Source organism: Gorilla gorilla, chromosome 15, assembly GCF_029281585.2.
Source record: "Gorilla gorilla gorilla isolate KB3781 chromosome 15, NHGRI_mGorGor1-v2.1_pri, whole genome shotgun sequence".
Classification (NCBI taxonomy): domain Eukaryota; kingdom Metazoa; phylum Chordata; class Mammalia; order Primates; family Hominidae; genus Gorilla; species Gorilla gorilla.
Window position 1 is genome coordinate 114,374,529 of NC_073239.2, and position 22,712 is coordinate 114,397,240.

At 43.3% G+C, this 22,712-nt stretch overlaps 1 long non-coding RNA gene across 1 annotated transcript; it reads left to right on the top strand.

Moving 5' to 3' along the window:
* Positions 1-14,372: 14,372 nt before the first annotated feature.
* Positions 14,373-15,066, top strand: LOC129526738 (uncharacterized). The gene is made up of 2 exons (XR_010130895.1): positions 14,373-14,506; positions 14,851-15,066. It is a non-coding gene; the product is annotated as an uncharacterized lncRNA (long non-coding RNA).
* Positions 15,067-22,712: the final 7,646 nt, after the last annotated feature.

The window sequence follows — 22,712 nt, forward strand, 5'->3', positions numbered from 1 at the left end:
TGGTTCAAGACAGACATTTTCCTCTTCTTTTTTCTTTCCCCTAAACAAGGTCATAGATTTTTTTCCCCCTAAATGAAGACCAGAGCCCCCAGTGCAAGATTAAGTAAGTCCTTACAGTGTTATAAAAGTGAGTGCTTCTTTCCTATAATAAAAGGTGTTTAAAAGGTTCGCTACAGCTTTAAACAGAATTACAATTTACTTCTTTCAAGTGTCCAGGCCATAAATTCTTCTCAATTCCCTCTCTCTCTCCTTGTCGGAATTAATGAGATCAGATCTGATCAGGGCGCTGATGTGTTCAGCGCCAAATCACACAACAGCGCGCGCACCGTAATGGAATTTGCATCTAATGCATACATAAATCAAACATCTTTCTGGACATTTTCATATGCATAATGTCATTTCATCCAGTTCTCTCTGTGCAGAGGGGGAGATTTTTCTCTCTGAGAGAATGACTTTCTTTAATGCTTTCATTTTATTTTCGCTGACTGCAGTCCGGGAGAATGCGCTCGGTCGGAGAATCTTTCGGGGCGCGGTTGACAGTTCTTTTTCCAAGAGGGGTCCTTCACATTTATCATGCCTCTTCCTCGGGGGCTTTGTTATGCAAATGTGGCTGAAACTGATAATTCCAAAGTGCTTCATTTCGGCTCCTCGGCGGTTGGAGATGGTAGATAAAAAGAAACTGACAAGACACACTGATTGCCCTCAATGCATGTAACTCTCTTGCTAACAAGGCTGGATATTGTTAAAAATTCCTATTGTTATGAGGGTGGCGCTCCCATTATGCAGGCCTTGCAAATTTCTGATTTGAATATTAACCCTTTAATCACCCCACCCCACAGACCCCTCCAAAAAAAAAAAAAAAAAAAAAAACACACAATTGCCATCAAATGGCTTCAGAACCCCAAACATCAAATTATTCTTCTATTATAGTGAACAGCTGGGGTACACTGAAAACACTTCATTAATCATTTGTTCCCAAGGTAAACTTTACATTTATTTTCAAATACAAAGAAAAGGGGTTATCTTAAGCAAAGGGGAGCCTCCCCCCAAGTTCTAAGTAAAGATGTTGGAACGGCATCGCCCTGAGTTTGCACAAAGGGCTGGAAATTGATAATTGAGAACAACAGTTTGTAAAAGGAACTTGGCCTTTCCCCCGGCCCCTGCTCCTCATCTGCAAATGGAAAGATCAGTATTTTCACTTGGCCATGCTTCCGCTTTTCTGTTCAGACTAAAGAAGGCCTCAGGGAGGGGATATGTGTCTGCTGTCACCAGAGTTAAGTTTATTTTACCTGTTTGACCAGGCAAAGGGAAAAAAAAAATCTCCCAGGGTCCTTCTCTTAGTAGACAGGGGATGCAGAAATCTGAATACCATTTCCAGGGAAGAATTGCAAAATGAGGCAGCTCTGGGCATTAGCATACCAATTAGGTGCTGGCAGCAAACTGGGATTGTAAGGAGGTGCTGCGGGCCTTGGGCTGTGGCTGCTACGGGGGTCAAAACACCAGGAGCTCAGAAGAACGTGGTTATTTCTGCTCAAAATCAAGGCCTGGTCCTTCCAAATACCAAGACCAGAATCTGGACTGAAAGGCCTCCTGTTTCCAAACATACACATGCACAATTACAATTTCCCAGAAAGTGATCAGACCCATTCATAGCGTCTCTGAATGAAAAACAGAAACTTAACAGGAATTCGCCTGTCAGCTAATTAGAATTTGGTGACTAGAATTTCTTAGCAGCTTTCCCATGGTGGCTGCATCTCCAGAAATGTCCACCAGGTAATTGGCCTCGCTGTTAAACCTTGGAACCACTTAGAATTATGTTTTCTTTTGAAAATGTTGCTAGGTTAGGGAAAGAAAACCTGCAGGTTGGTGAATTATGCTTAATGTTTTTTTCTCTCAAATGAAGCTCCTGAGCTTGGAAAAGAAAGCATCACGGGGCTTAGAGGCTAGAATTACCTTGATGGTGTGCTGTGCCCGACGCCCATCAGAGGCTGCATCAAAGGGCTTCACCTTCTCAGTTCTGCAGCCGCGCAGAGCAGTACCTGCCAAATTATGGCAAATAAAAGGGGCGCCAGATCCAACAGACCTCTCTTACCTGCTGCACTAAAGAGGTGGTGCTCTGTCTGGCTGTTTGTGAAGTGCTGCCTTCCGTCCACATGCTTGGGGCTGTCGTCCAGACACACGTGGAAACACATGCAGAGGGACACACAGATAGGGACACTGCAAACGTTCTCAGGGATGACAAAGCCACTCACAGACCCTCTGCACACATGACCCGGGTGACTGCTGAGGAGACCTGGTCTCTCTCCTTGGCAGCCTTCACGTGCATGTCAGTCCAGGTACGAAGGCAAATTACGCCACTCTAAAAGATTTTTAAAAAATGCATTGGTTTGTGTAGAAGCAGACTTTGATAAATGGTGAAGTTAGGGGATCATTCTCATATTTATAGTGTCCATTGGGCCCACCAACTTGTCTCCTGTCTTCATTATATGTTTTTGATATTTACGCTAGCTGCTAATCTCAGGAGCTTGGCCACATTTTCATAATTAAGATTGCAGCCCACACTCCCTAAACTTAGTGTGAGTCATTAAATCAGCAGGTTATAGTCAAAGTTGTAGTCAAAACAATGCTTATTCATTAATACCTGTTATGCTAATCAGCACCAATAAATGTGAAGGTAGCTAAGCGCTTACTCCTCCGCTGAAGAATCAACTAGCTTTTAGAAGCTTACACTTTCCTAGGAAAAGAGAAGTCTTATCTTTAGTTCACAAGAAGCTTTTAGGATGCAAGATTTAAAGATGTGTCTCTATGTATTTAATGTCTATTTTATTTTCAATTACACTTTGCGGTGAATCTGAATACCTAACGTTATCTATAGATTGCATGATATCGCTGGGCACTTGAAAGTGAGTTTTTCTGAGTCTATTTGATTTGTGAGTATTTTTTTTTTCATCTGCTGGCAGAATGGTGCTCCCCACTCTCCACCCCAGGTTCTTCTTAAAAGGAAAACTTGGTAGTTTGTTCCCATCCGTGCACTGACTAATGCTCAGCAGGCACCGGCTTGTAATGATCTAGGGAAGGGGGTGTAGGCACAGGCTAGGATGTGGGCATCCTGGGTCTTCACAGCCTCTGCCAGGATGAGAGGCCTGGGATGCTGCTTTGTGTGCACAGAGGAAAGGTGTAGGAATGCCCGTGCTCGCTGGCATTTAATTTACCAGTTGCCTCTGTGCTGGGGCTTTGGCAGATTCTGCTGGAATCTGAAAGACAGGCTGTCATACCGAGGGCCTGCTGCCGACTCTGAAATTGAGAAACTTGGCAGATATGCAAACAGTAACTGGGTTTGAGTTGTTTTGATTACAAGTTAAACAGAGAGTCATTGGCAGGGCCAACGTATATCTGCCGAGGTTCTCACTCTCTCTCTCTCTTCTCCCCTTTCTTTCTCTTCTTTCATTTTCTTACTTCCTCTTGGCCAAGTGTGTGAAAGTAGCTGGTAATTTCTGCAGAATCCAGTAACACCTTGGCTTTGCAGAGCTGGGATATTGTGAGAGAAGGAGAAAGGGTCAGTCTCTCTCCCTTTGGACTTACTTTATGTTGTGTTGGAAATGAGGCTGGCCATATAAAATTTAGCCCTGAATTCCAAGCCTTCAACACGTTCAAAATTTCCCCTCTGGGTGGTTTACAAGGACAGAGCCCCATTATTCTTTCTAAATTCTGCATTATTTAGAGATGTACGGAAAAACATGCATGAAGAAAACATTTGAGAAAGCCTTTTAAAAATAAGTCATGCTTCCAATATTTGCCCAGAGAGAAATAGAAAGAGAGAAGGTCTGCTTTCGCTGTGCTGTTTCTCTTTGGTTTGATCCAGGTTTGGGCCCTCAGCACGTGTCTACCTAGTCACACCCTGCATGTTTGGGACAGTGAGCATTTACTCGTACTGGACGGACGTCTTGCCTCCCTGGTGACCATGTGTAGGGGAAAAACGAAATAAAGAAAAGAAAAGTAAGAAATCTCAACTGGTATCACACAGGTGAATTAAAGGCAGCTGGCCTTTTAACCACATTTCCCCATGGTCAAAGGCCTCTTTCCATTTCAGCCAGGGGTTTGCACAATGCTCCATTCTGGACTGAGCTGCTCTTGCAATTTTAAGGTGAAATTTGTCAATTTTGGAAAGAGGGCAAGGACAACATCTAATTGTCACTGCCATTGTCTTAAGCTGGCTGGCTGGAGGCAGATTTCCAAGAGGCTGTTTCACGTGGCAAAAAACACATTTGATTTCTAGAAATGAGACTCTTTTCTTTCACCCACAAGTAGAAAGCTGAAACTCTGAACACTGTGACAGAGTTCTTGGAAAGAGCCCAAATATATCAAATCAGACTTTAAAAAAAATCCACCAATTTGACCACAAAAATACTTTACTGAAAAATGTAAAAAAAAAAGGCCAGGAAAACACACCACCTCACTGGGCTCAATAATGTGTCCCTAAGGAAACTGAGTTCTGAAAGGGCCTCATTTGGACAAAGTTAATTACTGCACAATAATTGCATTTTAAATTCAGTTTCTTTCTAGAAGCAGTGAATTTTAAAGCTCATGATTAGGGAAAAAAGTAAGGTCCTCTGCCTACAACTTGTTAATTGCCTTTGTCAAAAACTGACGTCCCAAGACTTCCTCTCCCCTTGAAGAAATAGAACTTCTGAGTTGGTGGCAACACAGTCTCTGCAGACAGGGATGAGTTTGCAGCTTCTGGTCCGAAGAGCTCAGCACTGCACATGCCCACCAGGCCAGGTGGACTCCCAGCATCATGCTAGAGCCTCGTTCATGTGCCGCATTGACTGGGGGCAGAAAGGCAAAGGACAATCACTATAGTTGAGCGTCTCCTCTTAGTCACTCTTTTCTACATGAACTCTGGTTTCATTCTCCTTGGAACTCTACGCATTGATACTCCTGTTTTTGTGGGTTTTATAAAACTATTTTTATTGTGGTAAAACATGTAACACACAATTTGCCGTCTTAACCATTTTTAAGTGTACAACTTGGTGTTATTAAGTAAATTTATAATGTTGTGTAACTATCAACGGTACCTATCTCCAGAATTTTTCATCAACGCAAACAGAAATTGTACATCTCATTAAGCAGTAACTCCCTAGTCTCCTTTCCTTGCAGCCTCTGGTGGCCTCTGGTCTCTCTGTCTCTGTGAGTTTGCCTGTACTTCATGGTGAGTGGAATCACACAACTCTGTTCTTTGGGTCTGGCTTATTTTACTTAGCATAATGTTTTCGAGTTTCAACCACGTCACTGCCTATGTCAGAATTCCGCTTGTTCTCGTGGCTGAGTAATATTCCTTTGCATGGTAGACCGCATTTTATCTGTTCACCAGCTGATGGACACTTGAACTGTGCCTATCTTTTGGCTACTGTGCTGCTATGAACACTGGTGTACAAGTGTCCGCTTGGGTCCCTGTTTTCAGCTCTTTGGGGTCTATTCAGAGGAGTGGAATTTCTGGGTCCTGTGTTTAACTTTTTGAGAAATGTGAGATTATATTTACAGAAAAGGGCACAGGGGCACAGAAAAGTTTAATAACTGGTCTATTCTGTATAAGTAGCCAGTTGCAGAACTAAGATGTTGAGCCAGAGTGTGAATTCAGTATCTGTTTTCCATCCTACTTGCTTCCCAAAGTTAAAACCTTCATTCCTGACCCTCGAGAGGACACTTGTCAGCTGTAAGGTGAAAAGCTGACCCTTGAACCTGCTGTCCTGTGACAGCTGCATCAATGGTCTATAAATTCCCCTCCTCCATTTAGGCAAACTGTGGGGCCTCCTTGAACCTCCAGTTATCTGCAACAGGGGTAAGAGGATGTCCTGCTGATATGGTGGTATCTATATATTATATACAGACTCAGTGACACGCACTGAGTTTTAAACAAGTAGTATGCGGCCGGGCGTGGTGGCTCACGCCTGTAATCCCAGCACTTTGGGAGGCTGAGGCAGGCGGATCACGAGATCAGGAGATGGAGACCACCCTGGCTAACACGGTGAAACCGTGTCTCTACTGAAAATACAAAAAATTAGCCGGGCGTGGTGGTGGGCGCCTGTAGTCCCAGCTACTCGGGAGGCTGAGGCAGGAGAATTGCGTGAACCCGGGAGGCGGAGCTTGCAGTGAGCCGAGATTGTGCCAGTGCACTCCAGCCTGGGCGACAGAGCGAGACTCCGTCTCAATAAATAAATAAATAAATAAATAAATAAATAAATAAATATATAAATAGAAAAAATAAAAAAATAAAAAATAAATAAAGGGAAAGACCAAATTGACATCATTTATTGTTGGTTAGGGGAGTGGAAGGGGCGTATGAATACTGGTGAACTAAAATGACTGGGGACTGGGCGCGGTGGCTCACGCCTGTAATCCCAACACTTTGGGAGGTCAAAGTGGCATATCCCCTGAGGTCAGGAGTTCAAGACCAGCCTGACCAACATGGCGAAACCCTGTCTCTACTAAAAACACAAAAATTAGCTGGGCGAGGTGGCGTGCGCCTGTAGTCCCAGCTACTCAGGAGGCTCAGGTAGGAGAATCTCTTGAACCAGGGAGGTGGAGGTTGCCGTGAGCCGAGACCCTGCTACTCCATTCCGGCCTGGGCAACGAGAGCGAAACTCAGTCTCAAAAAAGTAAAAATAAATAAAAATAAATGATTGGGGATTTCCATTCCTCACTGCTGACTCCTTTTTTAAGTCCCTGATGAAATTCTTTCTTTTCTTTTTTTGAGATGGAGTCTGGATCTGTCACCCAGGCTGGAATGCAGTAGTGCGGTCTCGGCACACTGCAACCTCCGTCTCCCGGGTTCAAATGATTCTCCTGCCTCAGCCTCCTGAGTAGCTGGATTACAGGTGCCCACCACTATGACGGCTAGTTTTTGTACTTTTAGTAGAGACGGGGTTTTACCATGTTGGCCAGGCTGGTCTCGAACTCCCGACCTCAGGTGATCTGCCCACCTAGGCCTTCCAAAGTGCTGGGACTACAGGTGTGAGCCACGTTGCCCGGCCTGAAACTCTTCTCTCTAATGAGCACAAATCCCAGAGGCTCCTGAAAACATCCACTCTTCCATTCTTGTCTGTTTTCTGCGTGTGGAGCTGAAGAGATCTTTAGAATCGTGGGTGGGTGTATATGAACAACTAGAGAGCATGCACTTTATAACAAATGTCCTGAGTGCTTAAAAGTTATTCTGTACTGATTGAACATGGAAAGCATCCAGGGAGATTAATTTTATGGGCTCTTTTTATGGGGGTAACAGATCAAAAGCCCGCCTTTGGATTGGTTTCATCAGATTTCATTGGCATCTTTGTCTTAATCACTCACTGATTTAAGGTAGAAATTTAATTTAATTTAAAACTTTTTTTACTCTAATCTCTTATGAAATTAATCTGCTCTTTCAGTTTGGGAGTTCGTACAACTGCTATTTTTATCATTTTAAAATCTGTTAGCCAAAGTAAAATGTTTTTAACTTTCCATTTCACACACCCAAAATCGGTATCAGAAAACAAGTACCGAAATTGTATTTGTTTGGAAACCAACTCATTCTTTTCAGAAAGTAACATTAAACACAGCCAATTTTCACACGAGGTGATTATTAAAACTTAAGAATCGTTTGAAGTTGGCATTCCCCTGGGATGCTGAGGGCTTTTCCATTTTTTGAGACTAAAAGCCTCTGTTAAAGGTAAACTTCCTTTAATTAGTGAAAGCATCTTTGTTACGTAACAAATTCAAATCTTTCTTTTTTTAGGCTTGTAATTTTTTTTCCCAGTCCATTTTTATTATTATTTTTTTCCCCAATCCATTTTCTCTGTGTCTCTTGCCCAAACCAAAATGAATTTCCAACTTCCTTCCAACTTATCCCGGATTGCTTAGGGCTTTCTCAGTTTTAATACTGAAAGCCTCAAGCCCAGGAACCCCCTGAACAAAAAAAGTGGGACAGCGGCTTTTCTACTCCTTGACCCTTCTTTCAAATCCTTAAACATACAAATAATTGCTCCAAGATTCATTAGTAAGCAGGTCTTACTAATATACCAATGGACTGGTTAAGCTGTCTATGAGTGAAAAACATTAGTTCAACCATGCAGTCACAGTTTGTCATTATGGCCCTGATACATTAATAACAGTGAGGACTTCGTGTTGTTGATTTGACAGAAGGGTTGTGTTTGGCTGTAGTTGCGTACTTTTCTTTGGGTATATTCACAATGTGCATAATAAAGAAAATGCATTGTAATACGCTTGTACCATAGTGTATGTTTGTGTGTCAGGTGCAATTCCTGCATTAGGAAAACACATTACTAAATGCCTGAGCAAGACACTGGGTGGAAATGAACCCGTGTGCAGTTGGCAATTCCATTCTAAGTCTCAACATCCTGGCTGTTTCACACTTTTTCTTTAAATACGCCAAAGAGGCTAGTCTATATTATGGACTAATGGCCTGCAAAATTGCTTTTTGCAAAATGAAGCCCTTTAAAGCTTCATAAATTCATATAAAGAGTCATTTGAAATATAACAATGTTTACATGTCTATCAATTTACTTGTTAGAGGCTTTGTGAAGACTATTTACCAAGAGTGTTAAATTTCTCCCCCTTTAAAAATGTTAAAACATTTTGATTTGAAAAAGTGGGTTCCTAATCATGAAAATTTTAAAAATCTTTGAACTATTCGGGCTCCCGCAATAAAGAAGTGCATTGAGAGAAAAAGACAGACAGATACAAAGTGAGAAAGAATGATTATTTCCTTAGTGGCAATAAAACTGCATGAATTAGGGGTATGTACATTCTGAGTGATTTATAACACTTGAAATTTATTTAAAAAAGGTTTCATGTAAGAAAATAACAAAAGCTGGTTGTTATTCATAGAATGGATAAAAGAGCATGAATCTAAATTTGGTTCTGAACAGCTGTCTCTTAAAAGGATCTTATTATACCATTTATTTAAATTATTTTCTTAAATTTTTCTTTTAGACAGTGCACTTAATCCTGCAAAATGGCAGTATATATTTGTTTCTATTTTAACTTCATCAGCATTCCCTTCCTTCACAGTTTCTCTGTTGGTGTAACTCTTGGTCTCAACTTATCAATAAGGCGTTTAATAACTACACTTATTTTTCACTTGCCTTATGTTATTAACTCTTTGTTACAAGTACAAAGACCATCGATTTAAGAGAGGTTTATTATTCTGAGGCTAAAAATACCTTGTAAATTGCATAAACTTAGCAATTATATATGTTTCCTCAAATGAAAAAAAAATCAGAATTTATTAGAAAACAGCCTAAATGGATGTCACCTTTGGTTTTAAAAGCATTAAGATTGATTTTAATGCCTCTCCAGCTCCTTTAACATTTATGTACACATGTAGGATAAATAGTTAGGAAGCAATAGAGCACCTTGTTGTTATATTAATAAAATACACTTTCATCATCATGGTTAGAAAGAAAAGCAATACACCACATTTGGAATATAAGCTCATTTAGAGCAGAGCGCAATATAGTTTTATGAATTAAAAACCAAATCAAATAAATTCAATTAATTTCAAGCTACCAACTTAGATTCGAAAGCCAAATGTCACCGACAGCTGCAGAGAGAGCTCCTCTGATGGGCTACATGTAGTTCACAATGACAGTCGACAGCATCCTCCGTATGGGTCTTTGAGCCCATGCGGCGACAGTCCTGAAGCTTATCTGAGTTTACACCTACTGCATGGGAACGGTAGCTCAGGCTTGACCGTGGGTATATTACACGTACTCAGCAATCTCTAATTTCTCCTAAGGAGGCAGCCAGGCATATAACGAGGTGCTAGGGTTTGGAATTGCACAAGACCTGAGTAACCACAGGGCCTGAAGGACTCAACTTGTTTAGGACTCTCCTCATCTGTAAAACGGGGCTGATTTTAGAGTGGGTCCAAGAGATGTATGTCCATGTGCATTATGAGAACATAAGTGGTTCCACATAAAATATGAAGGTTCACCATGTCGTAATTTGAAATCATGCCAATCAGAATACAGATGAAGCAGAAGGTTTCAACTTTGTCCTATCAAGAGAATTGTACATTGTATGGATGTCACAGCTACATTGCGCTTCCTTGTTAGTCTGGACAAATGACATACCTGCCACCTTTCTCAGGATTACGCACGTCGTGTGGGTTTTGAACTTGGTAAGTTCATCAGGAATGAGGACCTTCGGAGATATTGTTGGGAAAGTGGGAACTTCCAGTATTGTCAAGAATGCCTGTGAAATTGTTCGCAGGACACCTGGCACTCCTCAGGGTCACAGGCACCCAGCATCTCCATGGGTCACCTCAGTATCACCCTTAGGAATCTGTGCTGAGGCTTCCTCATGAAAGACGTGGGGTTTCTCTCCTCATCAGGCAAGCATAAAATTTGTTTTCTTTCGAAGCACGAGAACATTGCTGTTTATTTAAGGTATGAGTCTAGAAGCAGAGCGTGAAGTATTTCATACTTTCTGTAGTAAACCAGAATGAATGATTATTTTCCATTTCCTCATAGTTTTTTAAAATAACTAATTAGAAAAATTAAAAAGTTTAAATATGAGCATTTTCCAAAGTCTAGTTTCTATTAATAACTTCTTTTTAAACTGAATAAATGGTTTGTCATGCCTTGCACAGAAATTGTACAAATTAAATCAAATTTAATTCAAAAGAATGACAATTTCAGTTGTGTTAAAGATAGCTAATTGGGGCTGGGCACGGTGGCTTACGCCTGTAATCCCAACACTTTGGGAGGTTGAGGCGGGTGGATCACTTGAGGTCAGGAGTTCGAGACCAGCCTGGCCAACATGGTGAAACCCGGTCTCTACTAAAAACACAAAAATTAGCTGGGCGTGGTGACACATGCCTGTAATCCCAGCTATTAGGGAGGCTGAGGCAGGAGAACTGCTTGAACCCAGGAGGCGGAGGTTGCAGTGAGCCAAGACCGCACCACTGCACTCCAGCCTGTGCAAAGAAGCAAGACTGCATCTCAAAAAATAAATAAATAAATAAAAAATAAAATAAAATATTTAATTGGTGCTATAAGATTAGATCCAGTTGGTTGTAATTTGGGGAAAAATATTAAAGATCTGAGATACATTTTCCAGAATTGAATTTCACAATATAATTTTCATCATCACATATACCAGGACCTGAAAATAATATTGAAATTTCTTGTCTAAAACTTGTGAGGGAGGTATATGTACTGATTCTATCTAGATTTCTGGGCTGAAACATAACGACGCTGAAATTTTCAAGGTTAATTATGTTGGAAGCCTGAGGCTGGGTTGGAGCAGGTGAGGGCTTTTAAAACAAAAATAGAGGAAACAAAATTGTAGATACATCTTTGAGGGGATATGTTTTTGTGTTAGTGATGTATGTTTGGAAAGAGAGAGGGAAAAAACAGAGAGAGACAGAGAGGGAGAGGCAATGCTACAGACCTCAAGAATCAAATTCTTTTTAAATTTGCAAGCTACAAATATTCTTCATTATAAAAAATGTTTCCGGGCTGTGCCTGATGCCAATGTGCATTTCTTGTTATTATAACCCTTGTCTTCACCTGTGATATGTTAGATTATCTTGGAATGTTAATGCTTGGAATACCATAGGAAAAATACTTGGAAAGTACTTATAAAGTAAATAAGCTTTAATTAAATATAATTGTCAAGCATTAATCATTATAATGCTACTCCCTATGGGAATAAGGGTGGATATTCAATTTGTTTTGATTACGCATGAGTTTTAACAGAAGCCTGGTTTGCTGTATTCCTCACAACAAGTCTGCTTGCGTCTGAGTCCAGGAGCCGGTAAAGAGAGAGCCTTCTGTTTGGGTTGTGAATGAAAATCAGTCAGTTTTTATTGTGTGCAGGGAAGTGATAAATATTTTGGAAAACAGGAAGAGTATTTCTATACCACACCTCCATCAGATCTAGAGAGAGCTCCATCTCTGTCATCCACACCGCCTCATGTACAGGTGCTAATATTTTTATGCTAAGCAGTGAGATTGGGAACTTTTCATCAGAATCTGAAAGAGGTACAAACATGCTGCCAGTTGTCACTGACAGCTAGAATCTTTTTTTGGGAACTCCTACTACCTGAATTTCCCAGGTAATTTTTAGGTGAAAATGGCAATCAATTCTAGACAAATTCAGATCACCCCTGTGAATGGCACCTTGAGTCTTCCTTTATAAACCCACTGTTTCATCTCCCCCTTACCCAAGAATGTTTTCTAATAAACAATAAACCCACTGTTTCATCTCCCCCTTACCCAAGAATGTTTTCTAATAAACATTCCATGCTAAAAAAAAAAAAAAAATCTCTGAAGCCTACTGATGATAGAAATGAGGGTAGAGTTCAAAGTGTAGCAGTGGGGCAAGGAAAAGGGAACTAGCATTTACTCAGCACCTACCATGCATCGTCATGCACCAGAAGATGGGAGGTTAAGGGTCTTACGTTCAAAGTTACGTAGTTGGTAAGTGGATTCCTGGAGTGGCACCCCGACTGTTTTGACTTCAAATCAATGCTCTTTCCTCTAAAGCATTTGTTTTCCTTTACAATGAAGGTTTGTTTTTATAACAATTGAGGCAAATTCAGTGTTTCACTAGGGAAAGGAAATGATGAAGAATAATGTGAAATTGGTTAAACAACAGAAACTTATCAGACATACAGCGGATAGATCTCCAGCTTCCCCGACAGGGCTCCCCTGCACTCTCCTGCCTTCATTTTGTCGAAGTCGACCTCACCCGCAGGTCAGGAAGGCACCTGCTTAGTGATGAGCCCTGTGCTAGGTTCTGGAAAGGAGCGGGGGACACAGAGATGAATGAGAGCTCCCCTTTTTCCTCAAGAAGTCCACAATCTCTCATTAGGAGAGATGGATATGCCATTCATTTATGTTTTAAGCGTATACTGAATACCAAATACTGTTGCTCCATGGGACTGGGCACAGTCCCTATGTTGAAAGGCAAGTGAAAAAAACATTTGGGTCAGTAGAATATGACAATCAGTTATAACCCAAGCCTTGAGAGTGGGAAAGATGAGAGTTATGGGGGATCCACCCAGCCATCTTGGAAGGTGGGGTGGGATAAAGAATACATCCTGGCCGAGCACAGTGGCTCACACCTATGGTCTCAGGACTTTGGGAGGCTGAGGTAGGCGAATCTCTTAAGACCAGGAGTTTGAGACCAACCTGGGCAACACGGCAAAACCCGGTCTCTACTAAAAATACAAAAATCAGCTGGGTGTGGTGGTGCATGCCTGTAATCCCAGCTACTCGGGTGGCTGAGGCAAGAGAATCACTTGAAACAGGGAGGCGGAGGTAGCAGTGAGCTGAGATCACGACATTGCACTCCAGCCTGGGTGTCAGAGCGAGACTCTGTCTTAAAAAAAAAATAAGGAAATACTTCCTGGAAGAAGTGCTTAGGAATTGACCTGATAAGATAAGGAGAACCATAATGGCAGGGAGGAGAGAGGTGATTTGGAGTGGTTTGGGAACCCGCCCACAGTTCCAAAAGGCTGAAGGTAGATATTATGAGGTTTGAGAGACACCCAACATGCCATCACAGCCCCTGCTGGGGAATTTTGGATTTTATTGTATAGTTTCTGGGGCTGCAGTGAAGCAATTTGGTCTGGACAGGGGCATGGTCGGTGGGGCATCTGAGACCTGTTGTTCCATTGGGGGTTGGTAATGAGGAGTTGCTGTGGCTGGATTGTGTCTTTCCCACCCAATGTGTATGTCGACGCCCTTAACCCCCAGTGTGTCAGAATGTGTGTTTGGAATGGAATCTTTAAAAAACTAATTAAGTTTTGGGAGGCCGAGACAGGTGGATCATGAGGTCAGGAGATCGAGACCATCCTGGCTAACAAGGTGAAAACCCATCTCTACTACAAATACAAAAAATTGGCTGGGTGTGGTGGCAGGCGCCTGTAGTCCCAGCTACCTGGGAGGCTGAGGCAGGAGAATGGCATGAACCCAGGAGGCAGAGCTTGCAGTGAGCCGAGATGGTGCCACTGCACTCCAGCCTGGGTGACAGAGCAAGATTCTCAAAAACAACAACAACAACAACAAACAAACAAACAAAAAAACAAACTAATAAAGTTAAAATGAGGTTGTTAGAATGGGCCATGAGCCGGTATGACTGGTATCTTTAGAAGCAGCGGCACTTAGGATAGGGCATCACACTGACTGAGGAGCCCCTGTGTGAGGTCACAGCCAGAAGGCACCACCTACAGGCCAACCCTGCTCACAGCTTGACCTCTGACTTCTAGCTTCCAGAACTGTGACATAATAAATTTCTGTAAAGCCATCCAGTGTGCAGTATGTTGTTATGGTAACACAAGATGAATACGAGGGTCAACCAGGGACCCCGGAGACCAGGTAGAAGTGTTTTGCTGGAGTGGTCCTGATGTGGGATGATGGCGGCCCAGACGAGAGGGGTGGCAAATGAAACAAGCAGAAAGGAGAGATGTAGGCCATGGAACAGACAGAAGAGGACGTGGCCAGTGAGTGAATGTAGCTGATGAGGGAGGCAGGAAATCTGAGACGATGCAGGTTTGGGGAAGGGGTGATTTGGGTAGCACCATTCACAGAAGGCAGAATCATGGGCTGATCGATCAGATAACTGATCAAAAGCAAGAAGCAGGAGAATAAAGTCGTGTAGGAGACAAGAGGGAGGATTCAGATGTATGTTACTTCTAGTCCCTGATTCTTTTCAAGGGTAGTCTCTGGACCTTCTCATCCATTCCCAGCTCCTAGCACGTGGGCAGTGAGATGGGAGAGGTGAGTCACTGCCCCACTGTCCACCATGCTTTTGTAATGCTCCCTGCTCACCCGTTCTGTGCTTTAGCCTCTACACCTTCATGTGAAATGTGGACAATGAACTGAAAGGACACCCCGGGCCCCTTTCCTAGAGCTGAGCAAAATCTGCTGTGGTCCCCATGTATTTATGTGCTGATCACCTGGGTTGACAGTGGAATCTCACCTCCTTATTTCCCATTTGGGAATTGTCTTCCTCTACAATTCTCTCCTATTTCAACAATACAAATAAACTCAGAGCAAAGTCTGTGGCTGTATTTCTTTTGTGTCTGCAGCAGGCCCAATCCTTGTTAATTAATTGCGGAACTGAGCTGATTGCCAGACTTTATCTGGCATTCTTACGAACATTGGTTCATTTTAGTGACCCCCTTTTTTTTTTTTTTTTTTTAGGCTTAATCAGAATGGTTTTAAACTTGGCTTCCCCGTTCTTAAGGAACTGTTTATTGTTTCCTCCTTGGAATTCCTGGAGCACTTTGAAAGTTCTCTGTAGCATCCCTTATCTTGTTTTCTGATAAATGGGTGTTTTTCATCTTTCTCTTTTTGAGGACAGATACTACACTTTTATTTATCCTCAGCTCTTGGTAGAGCAAGAAGACTTTGAAAAGTATTTAATTGAACATAACGGAATCAACCAAATGAAGCCATATTGTCATGCTTGCCCAGTAGAATTCCAGCTGACACCCTTCTTTGATTGTTGGTTAATTCACTGACACTAAACATATGCTGGGCCCCAGCCAGGCAAGGAGAAACAAAATTGCATATCATATAGTCCCATCCCTGCCTTCAGCAAGCTTCCAGTCTAGAAGCCCATGAAAACTCTCACTTGAGGTGTATATCAGTCAGCTCAGGCTGCTGTAACAAAATACCACCAGGTAGCTTAAACAACAGGTAGTTATTTTTTCACAATTCTGGAGGCTAGCAGTATGAGATCAAGATGCCAGCAAATTATATTTCTGGTGAGGCCTCTCTAATTGGCATGTAGACTGACACCTTTCTGCTGTGTTACTGGGTCCTTCCTCTATGTGGTTCTGGAGGGAGAAAGAGAGAGCGAGAGAGCGAGAGAGAGTGAGCAGGCTTTCTGCTGTCTCTTTCTTTTCTTGGAAGACCACCAGTCCTATCAGATTAAGGTCCCACATTTATGACCTTCCTTAGCCTTTATTACTTTCTTATTGGCTTTATCTCCAAATACAATCACACCGGGGGCCAGAGCTTCAACATATTCATTTTGGAAGTAGGGCAAAATTCAGTCACTAACAATGTGTTTCTCATTCTTCTTCTTGACAACCCTTAGAAGTGGGTGCTTTTACTGTCTTCCTTCTTGGGATTTGGAAGTTTAAGTTGAGTCCCAGAGCTGTTGGGAGGCAGAGCTGAGCTTCCAACTGCAAGGCCGAGACTCATAATTCCTCCTTCCTGCTGAATGCTGCAGGCCCCTGAGTCAATGGGCCATGGCCAAAAGTTTGCAACATCTCTCCTCTATTACTATGTATTTTGTTTAATCAAATGTAATGAGGTTTGTGGAAGCAGTAAACTGAAGTTATTTTCAAGTAGGAACTGTATTTAGCACTGTTAATTGAATCAGTCTAGTTAGTTAGAATAGAACAGTGGCTGTTTGCCCCATAATAAGGAAATTGAGTTTCTCATAAAACAGCTAATTCATGTCCTGTTACACTGTAGAGCATACCACAGGCTGAGGACCCAGAGTCCCCCACAGTCCAGCCTCAGCTCTGCCTGGACTGCAGTGTGGCTTTGTGCAAAGTCATGGCATCCTCGGTGTCTTCAGGCCTGATTGGCATGAAGAGGGAGCAAGGGAAACTTGGCTGTCCAGTGGAGCTGGGTGTACATGATCCATTGAATCCTCTCTGGGCCATTCTAGTGGTGGGCTATTGTTCTGATTTTACAAATGGAGAAACCAAGTCTCAGAGGGACTAAGTAACAAGATGAGTGAGATTGTGGACATAGAAGCATGTGGAAGACTCTCTATATCTCATATTTTACCTGTCCTCATGTTTTACCTGTCTGACAACTGCATCCCAATGTCACCATTTAGGGGACATCGATAGAATAAAAATAGCTGCAAACACTTGTCTACCTCTACTGAGATAGAGAGTCTAATTCCCCCATCCTTGAATTTGGCTGGCCTTAGGGACTTACTTGACCTTGAGAATGCAGTGGAAGTGATATTCTGGGGCCATGAGAAGACTTGTCTCTTCTGCCCTGGACTCTTAGAAACCAGGTGCCATGCTGCATTTTTTTGAGGTGAGAAACGCTATGTCCTCAGATGGCAGAAGGGCAAAAAGGGGTAAATTGTCTCTCTCAGGTTTCTTTCTAAGAGCAACTAATCCTACTCATTATGGTGGAGCCCTTGTGACTCAATCACCTGCCAATGGCCATATTCCCAATATTGTTGCATTGGAGATTAAGTTGCAGCATGAATTTGGCAGGGGACACCATCATTACAACCTTAGCAGTGCAAAGAGGCTCACCAACTAGCTGCACTTGGATGAGTTTGTGAAGCTTTAGATCCATAGTCCCACGGCCCACCCCTGGAGAATGAGGTTTCCAGGTGGGGGCCTGTGGAAAAGGACCCTGGAGTTCTGATGGCCAGACACAACCAGGAGCCCCTGGTCTTCCTTCTGCAGCACCTGTCCATCAATATCCTTGCCAAGTTCCCTAGATGTCTTCAGGTTCCATGTTTGGCCTCTTTTCCTGGAGGCCCAGCTCCTTGAGGGTGGGCGCCATTTCTTTAATATTTTTTCCCTAGCTTGCCACCCACCCTAGCACAGTCTGCCATCCTTCCGTGAGTGTCCCAGGAATATCTGACAGCTGTCAGCTGGAAGAATGACTGTGTCGACTCCCTTGTTTCCTGAGAGGACCATTTGGCCATGGGTTCTACCTCACAAGACCCATCGTGTTGAGCTGGCGTTCATTAGCCTGCTGGGCCCGCATGGAAAGTATCTGTAAGCGCCCAGCAGCAGGACATCCTGGTGATGAAGGCAGAGGCTGGTGGGCAGGCACCCTGAGCTCAAGCACTAGTTCCTTATGAAGGAAAGGAACAGCTTTGGGCGAGTGGGCGACACTCTCCAGGGCTCTGTTTCCTGCTAGGAGAAAAGAGTTTAACAACAGTGTCTCCCTAAGGGTGCCATGAAGATTAAGGTAATCCTGCAATACCTGGACAATGACCACCGTTTAGTAAACTGATGGTAGCAATATTCTCCACCTTGCCACTTCAGAGGTACACAGACAATGACTATGCTTCCAGTTTGTCCCCAAAATAACAATTTTTGTTTCTCATACCATTCTTCATCTGATCTGATAACTGTTCTTAAGTGTTCTGCAAGACCTTCCAAGATGAGTCTTTTCCTGTAGAATTGAGACATCGGAGCCCAGGCCAGAGAAGGGCAGGGTTGCTGGTGAGAGAGCCATGTGATACCTAAGGGAGGTGGTGTGAAGGGATCACAGCCAGGCGACCCCTCACCACAGTGAGCCGCTTTCCCAACAGCCTGGACTCCTTGGGACTGCAAGAGGAAGGACAGGAAGGCCCAACCTCCATTCATCAGCTTCCTACCGACATGTGCAAGTCCTAAACGCTTGGGTGGGAAACTGGAGGTAGAGACCAGACTTCTGGCAACTCAAGATGCTGGAATTCATTGGTATTTAAAAACACTTCCTTGCCCTTTTTCATTATACAGTCTAACATTTAAAGACTCCAAAATCACTACTGATTAGTACAATGCAACGTGGAGAGCTTGGAAGAGGTGTTGGAAAAAAACACTTCACTAAGAAGTCATAGTCTGAGTTGATGCATCTTGTAAATAGATAATTTTTCATAAACCACTTGAACCTCTTGGCCTGGCCTATTTGCTGAAGAATTGCAGGTTGCTGGTGAGAAATGCCATTCTCTGTTGCCTGAGCCATGCAGTTTGGCACTCTGGAGTTGCATGTGGACATTCAATGTTGTATTGTTTCAGATGCTTCTCCAAGGGCTTGCTTGTGTCTGTTGTCTCCTCAGCTCCAGTAGAGAGGGGTGGGTTCTGTCCTGCTTCTACAGCCCCTTACGGTGCCTGGCCTTGGTCTAGCAACATAGTAGGTGCTTTAAAAGTACTGGATGAGGCCAGGCACAGTGGCTCACGCCTGTAATCCCAGCACTTTGGGAGGCTGAGGCAGGCAGATTGCCTGAGCTCAGGAATTCATGACCAGCCTGGGCAACATGGTGAAACCCTGTCTGTACTAAAACACAAAAAATTAGCCAGGCGTGGTGGCACGTGCCTGAGGCTGAGGCAGGAGAATCACTTGAACCCGGGTGGCGGAGGTTGCAGTGAGCCGAGATTGCATCATTGCACTCCAGCCTGGGTGACAGAACAAGACTTGGTCTCAAAAAAAAAAAAAAAAAAAAAAGTACTGGATAAGCGGATTTGGAAACCTTGGGAGATTCTCTTTCTTTCTTTCTTTCTTTCTTTCTTTCTTTCTTTCTTTCTTTCTTTATTTCTTTCTGTCCTTCCTTCCTTCCTTCCTTCCTTCCTTCCTTCCTTCCTTCCTTCCTTCTTCTTCTTCTTTCTTTCTTTCTTTCTTTCTTTCTTTCTTTCTTTCTTTCTTTCTTTCTTTTTTTCAACATGGAGTCTTGCTCTGTCACTCCAGCTAGAGTGCAGTGGTGTGATCTCAGCTCACTGCAACCTCCACCTCCTGGGTTCAAGCCATTCTCCTGCCTAAGCCTCCCAAGTAGCTGGGATTACAGGTGTGCACCACCATGTTCAGCTAATTTTTGTATTTTTAGTAGAGACAGGGTTTCGCCATGTTGGCCAGGTTGGTCTTGAACTCCTGACCTCCGGTGATCCGCCTAAAGAGCTGGGATTACAGGTGTGAGCCACCACGCCTGGCCTACTGTCTTTAACTTCTTACTTTACTGTAAAAGAAAATCCTTGGAAATCCATGGAACAAGAGAGAGAATGAAGTTTTAAAATAAATTTACTTATTGTATAACCACATTACTGAACATTTTGTAAAACAGAGGAAAATGAAAAACAAAAGATCACTCATAAAGCCATGGCTGAGAGAAAGTTGCTGTTGGCCCTGGTGTCTTTTCTTAGGTTCCTTTCACCTGTGTGCTACTATTTCATGCTGTTGTAATTGTGTGTGTTTTAGTGTCCCTTGAGTCCCCGTTCACGTTACGGTGCTGTGGTTTAGACTTGTGAAGTGATGGCTTTGACCAAGATGGTGTGATTTAACAGAAGCAGGTGGGGTTTGAGTGACACTTGTTGGTGTTGGAGCCCTGTGAGTGACTCTGAGTGAGTTGTTTTCCTCTCTGAGCCGCAGTTTAGTGGTTCATAAAATTGGAGCAGCAGCCCATTGTTGCTTTCCTAGAGGAGCTCACAGATGTGGGGCTCCAGTGAGAGAGAGACCCTACCAACGGGGACAGGCTCCATAGGGGCCACTCTATGGAGTGGCCTTTATGAAACCCTTTAAGAGATGCATAAGAGGGGAAAAAACCAACCCTTCCTCCAAAACAGGAGCAAAATGCACACAAACTTCAGGGAGTAGAAACAGAAGGATTCCAAGTCCAAGGTGGATCCAGGACTGAATAATAATGGACCCCAAACCTTTCCTTTTCATTCTTCCTCCCTCTGTTCATTATTTTAACACTTTCTCCATCTCTCCTTTCATTATCAACTTTTTGTACCAAATCATCTTCCTCTTAACATTCTAACCGAGAATGCGCAACATAGAGATCTGTTTGGCCAGAATAAAAATGTGAGAAGCTTGTATTTTTAAAGCTGTGCTCTGTGGTTTTAAAAACTGTTTCCATAACTAAGTAATAGGAGGGCCACTGGTGCTTCCATGGCAAGATTGGAGAAGAAGGACATTTTTCAAGGCATTTCTACGTGGGATCTGCTGAGAAAGGGCAATGACAATTAGCTCCATCAAAGCATCAATCAATCAATCAATCAATCAATATCAAGTTAAATGGTGGACTATGGTGTTGGGCTGGCAGACAACATCTCCAATTAGATTTTGTTTTGTTTTGTTTTGTTTTGAGACAGAGTTTTGCTCTTGTTGCCCAGACTGGAGTGCAATGGCAGGATCTCGGCTCACTGCAACCTCTGCCTCCAGGGTTCAAGTGATTCTCCTGCCTCAGCATCCCCAATAGCTGAGATTACAGGTGCTTGCCACCATGCCCAGCTAACTTTTTTGTATTTTTCATAGAGACAGGATTTCACCATGTTGGCCAGGCTGATCTTGAACTCCTGATCTCAGGTCATCCACCTGCCTCGGCTTCCCAAAATGTTGGATTACAGACATGAACCACCGCGCCAGGCCTCCAATTGGATTTTAAATGCAGTGGCTTTAATCCCTTAAATTCATATTTATTTGGACCAGTTACTCTGCATACATGTATTGGGTTTAGAATAGTCCCTAGGGCGGCCGGGAGCGGTGGCTCACGTCTGTAATCCCAGCACTTTGGGAGGTTGAAGTGGGTGGATCATGAGGTCAGGAGATCGAGACCATGCTGAAACCCCGTCTCTACTAAAAATACAAAAAATTAGCCGGCCCGGTGGCAGGTGCCTGTAGTCCCAGCTACTCGGGAGGCTGAGGCAGGAGAATGGCGTGAACCCTGGAGGCGGAGCTTGCAGTGAGCCAAGATTGTGCCACTGCACTCCAGCCTGGGCGACAGAGCGAGACTCCGTCCAAAAAAAAAAAAAAAAAATAGTCCCTGGGGCAGGACTAGAACTGAGTAAATATTAGCTGTTATTATAATAGCCATTATTATTATTACTGTTTTTATTGTCTTCACTCACAGAACATTTTGAGTCTGCATAAAGCAAAGGACCCACACGGCAACATAGGAGGGAGTTGGGTAATTCTTTTTCTTTATGAACTGTCATTAAAAGATGCTATTGACAGTATTGGCAGCTTCATTAAGAAGTCTGTTGATGATGGTAATAAGGCTGGCACATTTGGGATTCAGATTGACACTTCTCAAGACAGTGGCAGAACTTGGGCTGGCACAGCAATGCCAGAATGTGTCTCAGGTTCTGGGAAGGGCTGGGTGTCTTCTAAGGGAGCTAGGTCTGGATGGAGAGGCCCTCGCCTGGGGTGGGGGGTCTGGGGCCCCAGTGCCTGCTTAGCTAATTATTTTCTGTCTGAGGACTTTGTGCTCATCACTTCACTTTGCTGGGACTCAGTTTCCCAGCTGTAGCTGACAGCCTGCTCCGTGATGAATTCACCCTCATATATCTGAGTCCTGGGGGTTCTGTCATGCCATAGGCACTGGCACTAATGCAGAAGCAGCAAAAAACCAGGCTTTTAGCAGAAGGTGTTGGCATAATATCAAATTTATGTTGTAGATTGTTGACACTGGAGATAGGTGAAGAATGATTGGAGAGGGCAAGAAGAGACACTAGGAAAGCTTCGCCATCACCCTGGCAAAAGATGATGCAAATGAACCAAGACAGGTGCTGAGGATGGTGGGGGAGGGAGGCAGGCATCACCTCCACCCCCAGGACCAGAACCCCCTTCCCCATGAAGAATATTCTGCATCACACATGAACTTGAAGGAGAAGGAAAGCTTAACAGAAAATAAGCAATCAAGGAGGATTTGAACCTCCATGTTGGGTGAGATAGATGTGTGATAATCTGGACTCCTGGGGCATTCCCTTCTATAACCTGTGAGTGGCCCAGGGTGCTATAGGTCTGTCAACCAGGCTACCTCTGGGCTGTCCTTTCAAATCCTGAACATGGTTTTGGACTGCACCTCCTTCCTCCCTGCATCTCTCCTCCCTCCCTCTTTTCTTTCCATTTTGCCTTTCAAGCAATAATCATTACACATCTTTGTGTTAGACGCTGGACTTTGTGCAGAACCAACAATTGAACATCTAGCTAGTTTGGTGCTCCATGGGT